A 17,684-nucleotide genomic window follows, 5' to 3' on the forward strand; every position below is an offset into this window, starting at 1 on the left:
AAACCACAAAGTTGCACTGACCTTGGTGGTTCATCGTCAAAGTTTGATTAAGCACCGGAGCCAGATACTCCAACAGTCTGATGACTGCGGTCTAATCATACTGTATTTTTTTTATTTATTTATTTATTTTATTGTCCCCTGCCCACTATCATCTCAGTGAGTCCCGAGCTGAACCACAACCCCCCTGTCTATTTTTATGCCAACAGACAGCAGGCCAGACTGCGAGAGTCGTCATGGTAACAAAGTGCAGAACGGCTGCTCTTAGATTCGAAATGGGCAACCTGGAGTTTGATCTAATCTGGAATACATTGCCTGTCTGGGGCTGGCAGGCGGGGGCACTAACAGGCCACCGGCTGTAAACCGCATGCGTTTTTTTTTATGCCTTAGAGGGGTTTAGTCAATCATACTTTTTGATTGATGCAAGTAATTACAGTTTCAGACCCCTTTTCCATTTTGCAAAATCGATTTGAAGCAAGCTTCACGTAGTGCCTGCCACTCATTGTGGATTTTTAATCTATTATTCATTACAGGCTTAATTGCACCATTGAGTACTCTGGTGTGATCAAAGGGCAAAACATCATTCAAGATTCATTATGTTCCACTGTGCATCGGCATATTTCAGTCTCATAACCTTTTAGTTCGAGGCTGGTGTACGGTGAGGGGCTAAAACGTTTGATCAGGAGGTGTCTTGATATATTTATTCAGGAAAAATGTCTTGTGGCAAGTTTTTCTAACCAGCGCGCCGAGCACCGTTCCTTCACAAAGTTATCCACAAGATGGCAGCATCCGTCCTTATGTGAAAAAGTCACTGATGACATTTGTGTTCTAAGATTTACTGAAATAAAGTACAAATGCTACAGAAAAAGAAAAAAATAGATATATGTTAGCGAAAAAGTACTTTAAAGTATTTGTTATAAAGAAATGAGGCTATATCATTATATTTTACTGAAAAAATTGTTATCGCTGACACATGTTTGTTAACTAAATAGTTGGGTTGTTTTGTTCAGTGGTTTCCAACCCGAAGGTTCACCTCCTACAAGGGGTGACAAGATAAATACAAGGGGTCCTTTTACATGTTTGATGGAAGAGAAAAGAAGAAACACAACGTCTCTGCAGTTACTTTGTGCCAAAATATCAAACAATTGCACCTCTTTTAGTTTTGTAAATAGTTATTTAAATAACCTGAGAAGTTTAGATTTGAAATGTTTCATAAATAAAACTGATGTCAACTTTCAGACATCTGATATTAGACAGGAGACCTCAGTCTGACTCTGAAAGGGTTTGATTGGTACTTCATGTTTAAACTTTTTACACTTCACATTATTAAAAGCAGTGTTTCAGAAGGAAGGTACCATGATATTGTACTGCAAATCAGGTAATTTGAATAAATGACTTCCTCACTGACAAAATGTTTCCATATTTATTTTCACATTTCCATACAACTTTATTAAAACCAAATGATACACACTCTCTGTGTGTCTCAAGCATATGATGTCGATTAGACAAAGTTAGTTGTGCATCCTCAAAACTACAGCAGTTAAAGTGTCACAATTTCCTCTAAAATTAACTACAGATTTTCTTCAGGTAAATATTCCCAGAAACGCGTCTACATGTGGAAAGACATATCACTAAAATGCAGCAGAGTCTTGCAGAGACAAAGGGTAAACCAGAATAAAATGTCAAATGCTAAGGTTATTAGTCAAGTAATCCATTATTTTATTATTATTTATATATCTTCTATAAGCATTTCCAATACAGATTTGGGAGTCATGAAGTATTAAAGTGATACAGGGATGGTAAGTAGGTTTCTGTGCATGTGTGTGTGTGTGTGTTTTGTGTGTCTTGGTGTGTGTGTGTGACAGAGTGCAGGATCTCATTTAATCTCACGGCTCTCTGTGTGTTTGCCTTCACACCAGGCATCAGGAGCCAGTCATAAAAAGCTCTTTCCTCTGCAGCTAAACAAAAAGCCAAATACCCGTAAACGCAACATTCTTTATTACCCTTTCGTATTGATTGAGGGGGTCAGAAAAACCCAGCAGTCCGGTGCCAGGTCGTATAAAAGCGCAGACCGAGTGGGTGCAGCAACGTAAATCCTTTAGTCGCTTGTAAATAGCTTTAATACACCCGAGGCGCCAAATCACTTGACCTGCGTTAGCCTTGCCGTTTGGGGTCTTTCTGGCTGACTGAGCAGTGTGGAACCAGCCCTTCTCCTCCCATTCTCTGGCTGTCAGTCCAGGTAATAGTCAAGGCCTGATTAGTGACACGCTTGCTCTGCCTGGCTACAAACCTTCATCTGCTGGTTTCAGCCGCTGACGCCACATTCTTTTTTTTTTTATCAAGTTTTCCAGAAACCAACCTCTTTTTTCTTCTGTTTATTGCAAGAGTTTGAAGCGATCGGTTTGGAACCCAGAGGGAGAAACATCAACTTTCTTGGGAAGTGAAATGAGGTTTTTGGGATTTATGATCTCAGGAAGAGAATGAAGACTTTCTTTCTGCGGAGCTGCTTCACATGATTTCTTTACTTAAATAGCTCATTAATATAAACCGAGATATCCATCACAAAAATGCAGGTTTTATTTCCAACCCATGGCCTGCAAATATGTGGAAAATCTCCCAACTTAATCTGGTTTTTAAAACCAAGTGCATCTTATTCGAATCAAAACGTTTGACTTGAAATTCTGTGTATTTGCGGACGAGGAGTGAGGGAACCAAGAAGTATAAAACTTTATCAGGCTCATAATTCATGTTTTAGTAAGTTCTCCATAAAAACAAGCACAAAAGAAAAATGTGCTAGAAGAGTTACTGGAGAAAGGGGGAGTAGTCTCATCCATGCTTTATATTATATTTATATTTTCGTGCCCATCTTTAGTTAAATTTTTTTGTGTGCTTTTATTTTGAAGCCTAGCTCCTTGTATTTTATAGGTGTTTTTTCTTTTTTCTTTTTCTCACATATAAATCAACATGATGAAGGGGCGTGCACTTTGTTTAGCCCCGGATCAAATACAGCAAGGCAGGGGTGGTTCCAGCTGGGAACTGCTGGCGGTGTTGGGCAATGTCTAAAGTGACCCAGCAGATGGGTAAATGAACATGAGGCTAACTAGACCGTGTCACATTACTTTGAACAACTGGTTTTTGCTTTGTAACTCGGGCAACAACACCACCAATAACCACTAGGTGGCTGTTTTTCAGTTCACGTTATTACTAAAACAAGCCCTTCAGGAAGTCCAGCGTCCATGCTGTATGTATGTATAACTTGTGATCAGAGCGTAACTGTGGATTGTAGAGGTTGGTTTCTGGTCTTTCGTCACCTCTGCATCTTCTGCAGTGAAAACTTTTCCATAATCCACAATAGTACTGTCTATATACTGTCAAAGCGGCGCCAGATCTTCGTGTTTGTGTTGCTGGCTACATAATCTTGGAAAGTTAACAGCTTAGTGAGACTACAAACCGACTTTGGGAACGTTCACAGACCATCGGTGAGTCATGTAACTACCAGGAATTGTGAAATGGTTTGAGGTGTGAGGTGTATCCACGCCAGATTTCAGTGAGGTATGCATTATATACACACATCAAGTATACACATTACACAGGTGTGTCCACTTTTAATTTAATGCATACAGGGCCTTCTTGACAAAAATAGTTCTCCCCAACATGATATCTGAGGTAGACCGCGCTCTATAATGAAAACTGTCTCTCAACCTGAACGCTCACTGACAGTCGACATGCACTTGCTTGGGTTGCTGAGCAGACGAGTGCCTAAGGGGCTGCGGACAGCTGCTCAGAGGGGAAAAACTCTTGACAAAGCTGCATTTATCCATGGTGGGAGCTGCATGGGAGCTTGACCGCTGGAAATAAAGACACAGTATGTGAGAGAGTATCCAAGGAAATGCCGTCACAGGCAGTTGTCCCTGGACAGGGGCACACAGCTGTTAGCCATACTGCTGCACGGTCTAGACGCCGCTCTCTGCTGAGCGTCCACCAACAGCTCAAGTTCAAGTCATTTGCTGCGTTTATGTGGAGACCAGTGTTCTGCCAATATTAAGAATGCTAACATCATGTAAGCAACACCAAGAGGGGTGGTGTAAACCTTTGATAATCCTTTCAGCAGCAAAATATTAGTGCATGATAACCATGAATACTTGACTGGACCTCTCTGTGATTGGCATTAATACATTCTTTTTGCACATGGGATCAGAAACAGAAACATTGAAGTAGCAAAAGAATCATTTTTTTCAAAAATTAAAAGACGAAAGCAGCCAAAGTGGATGTGGGCAACACCTTTGAAAACATAGGTTGGTTCTAGTTATTTTCCTCTATAGAATAATTGCACTTTTGTTCTACTTAACGGAAGGCAGAGCCACTTTGTTTTGTGGCATGTAAACCTATAATCATATCATTTTATTAAGCCTCCTAAACGGTTAAGTTGGAATCGCTTATCAGAATGATTTCAATCAGTTTGAAGAAATATTGTTCATGGCAGCGTAGGCGCTTCCAAACTAGAGGCTCCAGCGCTATATTGGATTTAGTAGTTTAAAGGATTGTTTTATGAGCTCATAAGATTTAGCTCGCAGTAAAAACTGAATTCAAAATATTTCTTTCCATTATTCTTTCTTTATAGGAGTGTGGGGACAGATTTTCTAGTTCCTGTTCTGTGCCAAAACCTATCCAAAAATGTATGAAAGTAGCCCTAATCTATTCTTCATAACAACAATTTATCAGTTGATGTGAAAAGGGGAGCTGGTACTGGTGAACCTTCAAGATTAGCGTCATGGCATGTTGGAACTTATTGTTTAGCAGAGCACACCTACTCTTTGTATTTGTTCTCACCACTCATTTTTCAGGCTGTTTTCTCAGACCGAGATCTGAGCTAAAAGTAGAGTGAATATTGACCAGAAAGTGATGATAATGTTGCGCCATCTCTGATGTATGTTTCTCACTAGTGTCCAAAAAATGCATCAACCAGGTAAGGCTTATGAGTTAAACTGTGGATACCATTCAAAGTCACAACCTGTCCAGTTGAAAGTTTTAGAAAACAGTTGTTCGATTACATTTTGTGCATTTGAACAAAGAGTTTTTTTTATTTTATTTACCAGTATAGATGGAAGGACTTCAACAGAGGCGTGTAAAGGATTGTTTTAAGACAGATTTCCCTTCAACATGGATGACAGCTACAAGTGGGAACAAAGAGTTTCCAAGCTGTCAGCAGTACTTTGGAGTTTTATTTAGTGCAATCATCCCCTCATAATCGTGTGCCATGTAGAAATCAGATTATATTGCCTACACACCCCGTCAACCCGACCTTGTCTACATGACATGTTTCGGCATTGTTCCCGTTGTTTCTGCCTCTGGATCCGAGTGAGGAAACATAGCAGGAGGTGGACTCGTGCATACCATTATCTCACAAAGCACTCATTACAGGAGTGTCTCCCATATCCTCTATACCAGCAAAACATGTCACCTCATGCTGTCCGCCGCATTCTGAGCGCCGCGGCACTCAAACCCAACACCTTTCTGGCAGGGCGCTCCACGCTAACCATGACTCACTTGAGTGAAATGCCTCAAACGTTATGGTTGCCAGATTATGAAGTGAACAGAAATGTATGCGTGGGGTTAGGCCTCGTGTTCCTGTAAGTGGCAGCCACCTGCAAGACCCCCTTTTTTTCCCGTCATGTTTTGCTTCCATACATCACCATGACATATATTTAATTTACGGTAAACACCAGAGCAATAAAAATGAGGCAATAGTCTGTGGACATTAAATTACAGCTGCTGTAATTGCTCAGGGTCATTATGTTAGGCGGTGATTGGAGTGTAAACACCAGATCCAAGTACTTATCTTGCTGAAAATGACCAGATTAGCTTGCTTTAAGTTTTGTTAAATGCATGTTAACAGGCCATACTTCTATTGTAAGGTAATTACACGTTTAGTGGCCCCATGTTTGGATTAGTGAAAGTATGAATGCATCCTGCCCCGAGCTTTCTCTATAGTTGCTTTATAATTACCACATGTCACGTATGAAAAAACTCTACAATACTTCAGCCATGACATCCATTGCGTCACGCTGAAACCTGTGATCGTGCCGATAAGCAGCTACAATTAGCGCGAATATGCTGCTGCAAGAAAGGAATGATTCGCTGGATTTCGGTTAATTTAAATCAGATGTTTTGTGTTTCGGCCCGTCATCTTGAGGTATGTCCTGAGAGCACCTCACCCGAAAAGCAGCGCCGCTGTCAGTGCGTCACAGCAGACTCTAGAGGGGCTCAGGAGAGATGGGCTTGTCAGCAGCTGTTTCAGTCCGTTGCATGGTGTGGAAAAGCTCTGTCATGACCTACCTAATGGTAATTGTTTGGAGCGGTGAGAGCCCACCGTCCTGTCTGCATGCTGGTATCTCAGGGGTTTGCAGGGGAGGCGACAGCAGTGCTAGCAGAGAGAAAGAGGGGGGTGTCTGTTACAGGATATTTTAAGATGTCTCTCAGATTATGTGCATTTTGGTAGGGCTACAGCTTGTTCTAAGTCTCTTAAAGCAGAAGTTAATGTACTTTTTCCTATTCTTTATTTCAGCTTCCCTGTGTACGATTTATTTATTTAAAAAAAGGACATGTATTAGTGATGACTTTGGTGTGCCTTATGGGGCAATTTACTAAATGCTGATGACAACAATCCTGTCTCTCTTAACACAATCACCTGGTGCCTGACGCGACTTTTAGACGCGTCACATCCATCCACTCAATACTCAGTTCAGCATCACACATCATTAGGCCTGGGCCACATACTCCTACATGTGTCTCCATCTGATCTCATCTTAGAGTGAGTAGAATATTCACAGCTATCTCACTGAATGAATTTTAAGAAAGCATTAGTTAGGGAGATTTGTGCTTTAATTAAAGCCGGGGTGTTTCATCTTTTTTCCTCTGTCTGATTCTGAACAAACCTCTGCATGCTGATGCAGTGGGGAGATAAAGCGGTCACAGAGACGATAGCGAGCGAGTGCATTAGCAGAGAAACTGAACAAAACAGTGCAGCTCAAACGCCACAGGCAAAAGGCTCTTCTCATTTTACATCTGAACATTCAAATATGTAGATTTATTTTACGACATCTAGAATGAATTGACTGTGGACCGACTAATCAGCCTGATTCAGGAGAGGCCAGCTGTGCACGACAGTTTGTCGCGCTTCCAAGCTCCCTAGCTTCCCAGCTAATAGTAGATCATCTTAAATAATACAGACTATTGCCACCATGGTAAGAAGACTTATTTAACTTTCACGCAGGTGCACAACGTGTGGGTGTTCTAGTGCAACGTTTTGGTCCAGACACAGTCAACTGGAGGAGATGTCAGTTATTTCTTTACTGAAACTGAAATAGTACAAAAACCATAATAAACAATAAGAAGCAGAATTTTTAGGGTATGCACTGACGTCACTGCCGCCTGGGGCCACGCCCCCTGAGTGACAAAAACATAGTGAAATGGATCAGTAAATACAGTGACACCAGGAAAAATGTGGATTATCAACTCAAATTAAGGACAACTTAGCACATAAAAGATGCTAATGCTAAGAACTTTACTTTACTGTCACTTTTTGCAACTAAGTTCAGAGACTTTGCTTGCTGTGACGTCACATGCAAAGTACAAACACACAATGAATTGTACCCAGCGTGGCTAATAACTCAAGTTGGTATTTAAAGGCTAATGATGACTGAATGAATTTGAACATAATCAATTCTATCATGTTACTCTGACGTGTTGCGGTTTTTCTTTCCAAAGTAAATATTAGCTCCTCCGGGGAGTCTTTTCCTTCAAGGGCAACGTGAGGTTCAACACCCCTCCCTGGCCTAACACATTTCATACAGTCCCCGAGATAGCAAAAGAGGTGAGGAAAGAGGGAAGAGTGGGAGACAGGGAGAGAGACAGAGGGAGAGAAAGTGTCAGGAAGAGAGAGCGATGGCGTCTCAGACAGACAGTCTGGCTGCAGCGGGATCTCCAGCACTCAGCGTCATATGATTCCGGGGTCAGAGGTTATCCCGACTGATGAATATCGGGCCGAGCCTCGTCTTCCTCACAAAAGAAAGGGAGTTGTTTTCACTCCCCGGGTCTGGAAAGTTTATTTCAGGAATCCATCCTGCCAGCACGAGACTGTAAACCTGTCTCAAAGCAGAAGAGTTACGTCCACAAATATTACTTTTCTCAAAGTTTTTATTAGATCCTCTTCTTCATTGAACAACGTCACACAGCAGTGGGAGAGGGAGGGTCCATACAAGTGTGTGTATTTACTAGTGAACCGTACTTTACATCTGAGATTTTGACAGGATTTGGAAGATTATAGTTCCCAGTGTGTGAACCATGTGAAAGTACACTGCTGGTTTGTGTTTATCCTTTCAGACTGAATGTTTGATCAGTAAGCCGTCTCATTATATCCTAATGCCTTAAGGCGATAATACACCAGATCTTTGGATGATGTAGGCATACAGAAGACCTAAAAAGTTGGAAAATGTATCAGATTATTTTAACTTTTTTGTGCGGTTTGTTTTTAAAGGTTCTTTTTGTCCCACAGATGTGTTAAAGATTTATCTCAAGGTATTTCAATAAACCCTGGCAGAAGGATTTCTCCTAAAAGCCTCTGGGAGATTATAGCTGCTTAAGAGTCATAAGTGTTTTATATGAGATCAAACATGTCAGTAAACGGATGACAGACGTCTGAGCACTCGTGAGGATCAGTCTCTGCTGGGATGTCTTGATTTGAGTCATGGAAACTCACTCTGTGGAAGACACAAAGGTGCTGGACACTGACTCGGGCGTTTCAAGGGTCAAGTTGTAGGGGTTCGGCAGAAGCATCTTCCCCTCAAGCTTGAAGGGCAAAGAGACGCCCAAAAGGGAAAGATTTAACGCGTGATAATGAGGCAGGGGGTGGTCCAGTCTGAGGTTCAGAGTTCATTAGATTGTCGGCGACAAGAGGAGTGAACGCTGCGAAAAAGTGATGAAAAAGTGTTGTGGTGGGACGACTCCACAGAGATTTGCTCACATGCTGCATCTTGTCAACAGCACAAATTAAATGGCGATTAGAACTTTTTTTCATGAGACGAGTTTCAGGTTTGCTCAGGAGCAGTCATCCTCCATGATCCTCTGATATTCCATCTAAAAGCCAGTAGAAGGCTGACATTTACTACTCGGTGTTTCCATGGTCATGAGAGGATATGAAATGCAAAAACACTGATAACCTTATGTCTCATCCAGTGCCACGACGAGATATCAAAGCTCAGTGAAATTTGGATTTATGACTAACTCCCTACATTACTAATATAATTCCCGTCAACCTTAGCTGTAACTCCCGTAGGAGTCTGTTCTTGTTATATTTGATATTACACCAATGTCATCAACTCAACATTTTTGATCAGGTCTGAGGTGCATGCTAAGTTAATAAAGGATATGTTATTTATTTGTGTTTTAATTTGTAATTTTATAAAGTCTGAATCAAAATTTCTTCTCTTGTTTCATTATGCTTTTTTGTATTTTTTAGCAACACCAACAGTGGGGGAATCATTTTGTTTACACAACATCCCATGCTGTAACCACAAGCTCACAAATTCCAACTGAAAGCTAGTAGCAACGAGGAATGTCCCGATCGGTATCAGGGGATGGGCATCAGGCTGCCAAACCCCATCTTTTGTATTTGTTTTACAGCACCTTTAAACCAAAACCAAATATATATAAAGAAGGTGACTAAACATATCTGCTGTGTGGAAGTACTTTACAGACCTGAGATTTCTGTTGTAAAGTTTCATAATACTGATCGAAAGAGAACTGTCATTTAGCATTTACTGTGACAGTACTTTACACCACTATTTGAGAAATGTAAGTTTGTTACTTTACTTTTAGTTTCTCTACCGTTACTTATTTTGCACAACGTGGAAGTTGATACTGTCATCTATAAAATAAAGTGAAAATCTTGAAGGCTTGGAGGCAGTTTTGTTTCTTAAAGCATCACAGATCTATTTAACTGCAAATGTGCCAAAATTTGATGACGTTTCTGTATTGCAAGTATATGGAAAGCCTTTATGAAACAAGTGATGAACATTTTGTTCATTCAGAAAGCCTGCAAATGAATTATTTTTAACAATGGGACTTGCATTGATTGATATTTAATAAAACTGGATCCGGAGCATAAAAATAACTTGATTGGGACATTGTAGTAACATACACATCATAATGCAAGCAATGGCTGCGCCAGTTTCCAAAACATGACATAAGTACATAAATGAAGTACTTTTGTTTATATATACATATATTTCATGTAAATAAGTATATACATATACTATGTTTATAATACAGTATGTTTTGTGATTACAAAGTCTAAGTTGATGGAAAAATGTAAGTTTATCAATTTACACAGAAAGTGAATGTATCTGAATATTTTCTAAATCCACTGTTTATGTACTTATCTACTCACATAAATATTTAAACATACCATGCCAGTTGCGAACCAAACACAACTCATGTTTATACTTTTACATTAAGTTTACACTGCTCCTGTGGACTTTTGTACAGTTTATATTAATTATGTGTGGTCAGCTACACAAATTTGAGAAGCAAGCTTAGAGCATTTGTATGACTCCTTAGAAGCTGACATCGCCTCATCACTCAGCTGTCCACACGTCAGCCTCAGGACTCTTATCACCACAAGGCCTTGCCTTATCCACACCATCAACCCCACCGCAGCCTGAGATATGAGCTACATGTCCTCGAGCAGACCAGCAGATCTGGTGTTTTTATTCCCAGGAGCTCCGAGAACTGAGTCGCCCCATCCGTAACCCTCACTCCATCCTCTGTTATCAGTCAGGGAACAGATAATGAGGGACATTTTCCCTTATTAGTGTCAATACTGCTATTTAAGGCCTAATGATGTCATACGGAGAGGCCTGACATGTTTTTCATAACAACCAAGCCTAGTTTCTATATAAGTACAAGTATAATAGTGTTTAATCTCATTGGGCCAGCCTACGACAGTGACCAAATCTAAACACAATCCTCTTTAAGCATGACATACCAAGCCAATGGTCGGCTGGTGGCCTATTTGTGGCTGTGAGCGTTTTGCAAACCATTGCAACTAGTCGGATTAGTTGGTGGTTTGGCAGGGGCATGTTGGATTAGGGACAGAATGAAACCATTAGCAAGATCTATGACTGGCTGATTGGAGACGAGACCCCATTGCAGGAGAAGGGAAACGACAGAAACGAAAGAAAACAAGTGGCACACATTCATCTTATCAGAACACACCAAATATGCAAACATTTTCATCATGGTGAGGTTCTGTGATCTCACTGAGGATTAAATTGTAGATCAACCTATCAGTTGATTCAGGAGACAGAAGTAGCTCTTTCTAGCCCCCTAGCCTTCGAGAAGCTGTAATATTAAGTCTTCATTGTCTGTATTTTCTTGATGTTAGTTTGGTCGACTTTCTTCAAGTCAAGTCAACACTACAGTCATGGATACTTTGCAAGCGAGAACTATCAGTAGATAATTTTAAACACTTTCAACACTGCCAACAATGTGTAACAGATGGAAGGTCCCAGCTGTAGCCTCAGAGTGAGAGTGCCATCAAATTTTTCATCTGGCTCTTGTCAAAAACAAACTAATTTCCCCAAATTCCTCTCAAACACACACACAGTGTATTGAGGCATGCGAAAGATAGGTTCCAAATGAGCACAATAGGTCCTGGTTCTGCGTGTGCAATTGTCTCTAATTATGACAATGATTCAAGGGCGCTCCACATTCCAGTGCCTCTTATGGTTTTGTTGCTATGTATCTTGGAGCCTGCAGAGCCATTAATACGATACCAATCTCACCAATGGCTCCAGTTTGGGCCTCCCATGGGCTCCTGAATGCAACCTGCCCAGCTCGGGGGAGTCCAAATGTCCACTCCCCTCCATCTCCTCACCACTCACAAACGTTCCTCCCTAAAGAGGTGGGCATCAGGACAAACAATCAATGCTAATGACAGATCCATGTCAGACAGAGGATAATTATGGGAATGGCGTTCTGAAAGATACTGCGTCATTAAAACCCACCGTCTCCACTCCAGCTACAACAGACTCCTTTCCTGCTGCCTGTTCATGCTGTGCGGTGTGTGTGTGTGAGTGTGTGTGTGTGTGTGTGTGTGTGTGTGCACGTTGTGTGAATCTCAAGCTGGACCAGCGTTTCTAATGTGTCCTGTGTCCTCATATAACTTTCTGTGTAATTGCACCAGACGCTGCTGAGTGAACCTGCAAAGATGCAAAGATCGAGACATGATAGAGACATGAGACACAATTTAAGGGGCCTTGCATGACTGAGGGAAGCCTCGAAATGCACTTGACAGCCGCAATTTGAGATCCAAATTGAAGAAAATGCTTACATACCTGCTGTCAGAGTTTGAAAAACCATTGACGCCCATTTACAGAGGAAAATGTGACACGGTTAGCTTTCATGACTCTTCAGAGAAGTCGTTGTGGCACTCGTTTGCTCAAGTATATTATGGTAATGTCCTGCAGGCGCTGTCTCAAGACATGATCTGTGTCTTCTTCAGGACAATAAGTGGCTGAGACGACAACATCCAGGAACAAATCAGAATCGAAATGGCCTCTTACTCTCCCTCTCATTCTCGAGCTATTAGCACAACAACTATTTGTAGCAACATTTGAAGCACCTACATTTTTGGATAAGATGATGATCCGCCGCTGCACCACTTAAATAAAATATAAATTATCATTTTCGGTGGATATTAGCAACAAAACGGAGCTAAAAACCAAACTGCAGTGACACAACTTTTACCAGGCCAGTACCAGCCAAATGCTGGGTAAGCTTAGGAAGATAGTTAACAGTGCCTTTATTTTTAGCTTTGGTCTTAACCAGTTCCTAGGAACATTTGAGACTTTTCCTGCTCTACGCTTCACATTCCTCACCAGATACACTCAAACTAATGGACCACTTTACTTGAACATATTCATTCACCTTCTCTTTTTAATGTGCTCTCTATTAAAGCTACTCATTGCAGATTAAAAATCATTACAGTGCATTTGAAAACAGTATATAGGTTTGAATATGATGTTGTGTTCTAGAATAGTTACCTGACAGTAACATGCAAACATGTGAGACATGTTCTCAAATCTTCTCAAAACAAGTGCTACTCTGGAGGAAGATCTTTTTTTACAACCTGTTACCCCAAAAGTCGTTTTTATTAATGGTTACAATAATATTATTAAAGTCATTAATTACAGCTCACTAGGAATAATGTTAATGTGAAAACCAGCATGCAATGAGCTTCACTGCGCTGCATTTATCTTTCATCTCATTCTCTATACTTGGAGGACGGTATCACAGCAACAGGTTTGTTTAGGGCCGCCTCGGTATCAGCAGGACTTGGACTGCTCGACTCTGTTTGGAGTAACTTAGGCTGCGTTGAAAAAATCCGAGGCATGCTAAAAACATAATATACAGGAGCCTGGCATCCCTAAGAGAGAGTCTCCCTGTCTGTTGCGCTCTGCAGGTAGCCATGTTTGGAAGTGCTGACAAACAGAGAAGAAAGACAGAAAGCATGGGGTTGGAGCCGGTGGCTGGCCCCTCTCCAAAATGTCACATCCTCTTCATATTTGGGCTCCAACTATGGTCACCTTTCATAACCACGCTTGATTGTATGTATTCCGAGTAAACTTAAGCGCTTTTCGTAAATACCAGCAGTGATTTGGATGAATATTTCTCTTATATATTAAATGGTGGAGTTTGTGAAGACAGCATACAACCAAAGAATTGTCAATATATGGTCAAACATTAGTGATAGATTAAAAACTTCATAATGTTACCTCTTCATGAAAATTATTTTTGATTAATAACTGTAGTAATCTTTTTATCCTCTGTTTCCACTTGGTGCTCAAGTATTTGTTGCACTGAGAGAACAAACTACCCCTTGAAAATGCAACTTTTAAGATAAACTAAGAGCATGCTTAGGGCACAGTTTGACAACATATGTTTTACATCTAGTTTTGACATTATAACCAGGAGCGTACACCTGGTAATTACTAATCGTTTCACTTTATTGGTTAGTGCTACTAAGGCTGCAGCGATTCAGCAGGTTCTTGCTGTGAAACAGTAGACTGCACTAATGTGCTACTTTAAAATTGATTGATTAAGTCATCCTGGAACATGACTTAAAGAGTGAAGGGATTTGGGATTTGAATAAATAAATTATTAAATAATGTGAAAGTGCCTGAAATCCAGATGAAAATCTGGTGAAAAAAACTAAATAGTGAATTACTAGTGAGTCACTCCCTGGTGGAAACACAAAATAAACTGTATTTAACAATATAGAATACAAGGAGGGTAATTATCTACCCTGAATTCATCATTCTGTATTGTACTGTATTGTCAGGCCGGGACTCAAAGCAGGACTCAGGACTCAGGACTCAGAATGCAGAGATGACAAAAAGGCTTTATTTGGATTCCTCAGAGATCCCTCACAGAGGGACAAACAAATGGCCACAAAAAAACCTAGACGCTAATCTGACCAGTGAAAACAAAAATCTCTCCAGAAGGAGGAAATTCAAATCAAAGTAACAAATCAAAAGATAACACAAAACACTCCGAATGGAGGAAAACCTCAGGACTAAGGATTTAACTAAGAAAAGACTAAACAAACAAAAACTCTCTCTTCGAGAGGATTCACAGCCTTACTTGAAACTTCTTTGGTTGAAGACATGAAGCAAGGCACGAGAACAGGTAGAAGACGATAACACTCTGGCACGAGACAAGGGGAACACAGACTACTTAAACACATGGAGGGAAATAGGGGACAGGTGGACACAATCAGGAATCAGGGAAGACAATCAGAGTGGTGACACATGAGGAAGGGCAAGTGACCTGAAACAAGAGGAGAGTTACTTTTCAAAATAAAACAGGAAATGACAGGACAAAACAACCCCAAGACAAGACACCCTCACCACGGTGTGACATGTATTTAGAATAAAAAAGAAAGAAGACTTAAATGTTGTAGGACTAGATGAAAACAGGAGGAACACAAGTGAAAGAATTGCAGGTGATACACAAACAAAGCCACAAAGGAAAGAGAGAAGGACTCAGCTAACTAAACTAAGGACACAATTACAAGGACGGGAAAACAAAGGCAGGAAGTAAAGCAGGCAGAGATACATAGGAGAAGAGATGGTGCAAAGTAAAACTTTCAGTCGCTGGATAGTCGTCCTTTACCATCGTATTTTATCCATTTTCTCTGCAGTGACCAGTGACAGACCATAAACATAGTATTTAATTATTATGCTGACAGGTGTGTATTGAAATGGAAAGTGCGACAATTTAGGGTAAACTAATGAATGAAACTTGTGTTCAAGTGGTAACACTGACCGTAAATGGGTGTACACACAATGACAAAAGGTCGTGGAATAAAACTGAATTAAACTCAGCCAATTGCAGTAATAGCAAGACGGTTCTGGGTTTGAATCCACTGACTGACTGGGGCTTTTCTCTGTGAAGTTTGTATGTTCTGCCTGGTATTCTGGCTTCCTCCCACCATCCAAAGACATGCTCATTAGGTTCATTGGTGATTCTGTTGGCCGTTTGTGTGCATGTGTCGATGGTTGTTTGTCTCTGTGAAATTGACCAGTGACCTGTCCGGGGTGTACCCCACCTCTAGTCCAATGACCACTGAGAGGCTCCAGACCATCCAGAGGACTGTCTTCAGTATTCATGGATATCTTCACCAACTCACTGAAGTCGTGTCATGTGCCAGCTTGCTTCAAGGATAACCATTATCCACCATTATCCCAGTCCCCAAAAAGATGACGCCATCTACCTGTCCTTCTGCCTCATCCTCCAGCACCTGGACTCCATCAGAACAATATGCCAGGATCCTGTTTGTGGATTTCAGCTCGGCCTTCAACACGGTCGTTCTGTCACTGCTAAAGGACAAACTCTCCCAGCTGAACATGGCTGGTGGATCAGAGACTTCCTGTCTGACAGGAGACAGCATGTGAGGCTGTTAAAACACACTTCAGACTCCTGTACCGTCAGTACAGGTTCCCCCCAAGGCTGTGTCCATTCACCTCTGCTCTTCTCTCTGTACAGCAACAGCTGCAGCCCTAGTCATGAGTCTGTCAGGCTCTGGAAGTTTGCAGATGACACCACTCTCATCAGGCTCATCTCTGTTGGAGATGAGACCATCTACAGGACACAGATTGACCGCCTGGTGACTTGGTGTAGCCGTAACAACCTGGAGTTGAACGCTGCCAAATCAGTGGAGATGATTGTGGGCTAGAAAGAACACAGCCCCACTCCTCCCCATCATTCTGTGTGACTCTATAAATCCTGAGGCTAACAGTTTAGCAAGCTAAGGTCTGGCTAACTTAATGCAGGAAACATAAAGGAAAAAACTATGAAAAACGTCAAACAACTAAATTACAACCATCTACCATTTCTGAAAACGTCAACAAACACGTCAAGACTCGAGGACTCCAAACTTATCAAAAATCTGTGACTTTTCTTGTAAACATGACCCCACTAGATCTCCTTTTGTCTTAAGGAAACTGCCCACAGAGGGATTTGCTTATAGCCGTCCCCAATGAGTCAGTCACTAAGGTAGAGGAATCTCATAATTAAGGCCTCATTAAAGCTACACAGCCCAACTATGTTGGTTTACAGGGCAGACAGGAACCTCAGAGATTCACAATGGAGCCTTTCATAATACCTCACTTCTCCGAAGGAAAAGAGAAAAAGCAGTGACAGCAAGTAATGCATTGTTGTCTTCTATAATTGGGCGATGTAATTTGCAAGTCCTCAGCTTCGTCTTTGCAGATATAGGCATGGGAAATCCTGTCAGGCGTGCGCAAGCGGTCATTCCAACCACCTTTGACAGACTCACTCAACATGCAGGCAGCGAATGCGTACGGATGCTCACAAGCGTCATAAAACATTGAAAAAAAAAAAAGAAAAACATAAGACAATCAAAACTCACAAGTGTGTGCCATTCTCCTATTGCTTGAGCAATGAAAAGGCAAATATTATATCGTCTGTCATCCCCGCACAGTTAAACACGCTGAAAGACTGCAGCCCATGAAAAAATGGAAAGTGAAGAGAAATCCCGCTCACCTAATGCACTATAAATTGTGGTTGTGCTATTTTCAACATCTTTATTTTCATTTTTATTTCTCTTGACTGGTAGAAAATTACACTGTGGGGAAATAAAAACACATAATAAGTGGTACCTAAAAATGTTTGCCAGTTCACGTATAAATAAAGATGTTTGTTTTTCAAATTTTGGGTGTGCTTTTCAGCGAGTTCCTGTCTGAAATGTGTGCTACAGTAAGAGGCTGAAATAGCACGTGGGTGCAACGTTCTTGTGGTCGGTCTTCTGGTACAGTATGTGACACTTGGCATTTCAGCTATGCTTCCATGAGTAGGCTCTATTATAAGGCATTCATGCAATGATGCTAACAAGCTCATTTTACTAGCAGGACAAGCGTTCATTGTGAGACCACCCAAGAAACAATATACTGATATTATATGATATTATAGTTTTAATAATCCCACCATAGTAGCACTGATTTATCAGGACTGCAGTGTACTGTGAGGGACAATAGTTATTCTGTTTTAATTAAACTGGAAACTTGAGGAATATAAAACGCATAAAAATGCCTGGATGAAACAGT

The sequence above is a fragment of the Mugil cephalus genome, chromosome 1 (assembly GCF_022458985.1).
Source record: "Mugil cephalus isolate CIBA_MC_2020 chromosome 1, CIBA_Mcephalus_1.1, whole genome shotgun sequence".
In the NCBI taxonomy this organism is placed as follows: Eukaryota; Metazoa; Chordata; class Actinopteri; order Mugiliformes; family Mugilidae; genus Mugil; species Mugil cephalus.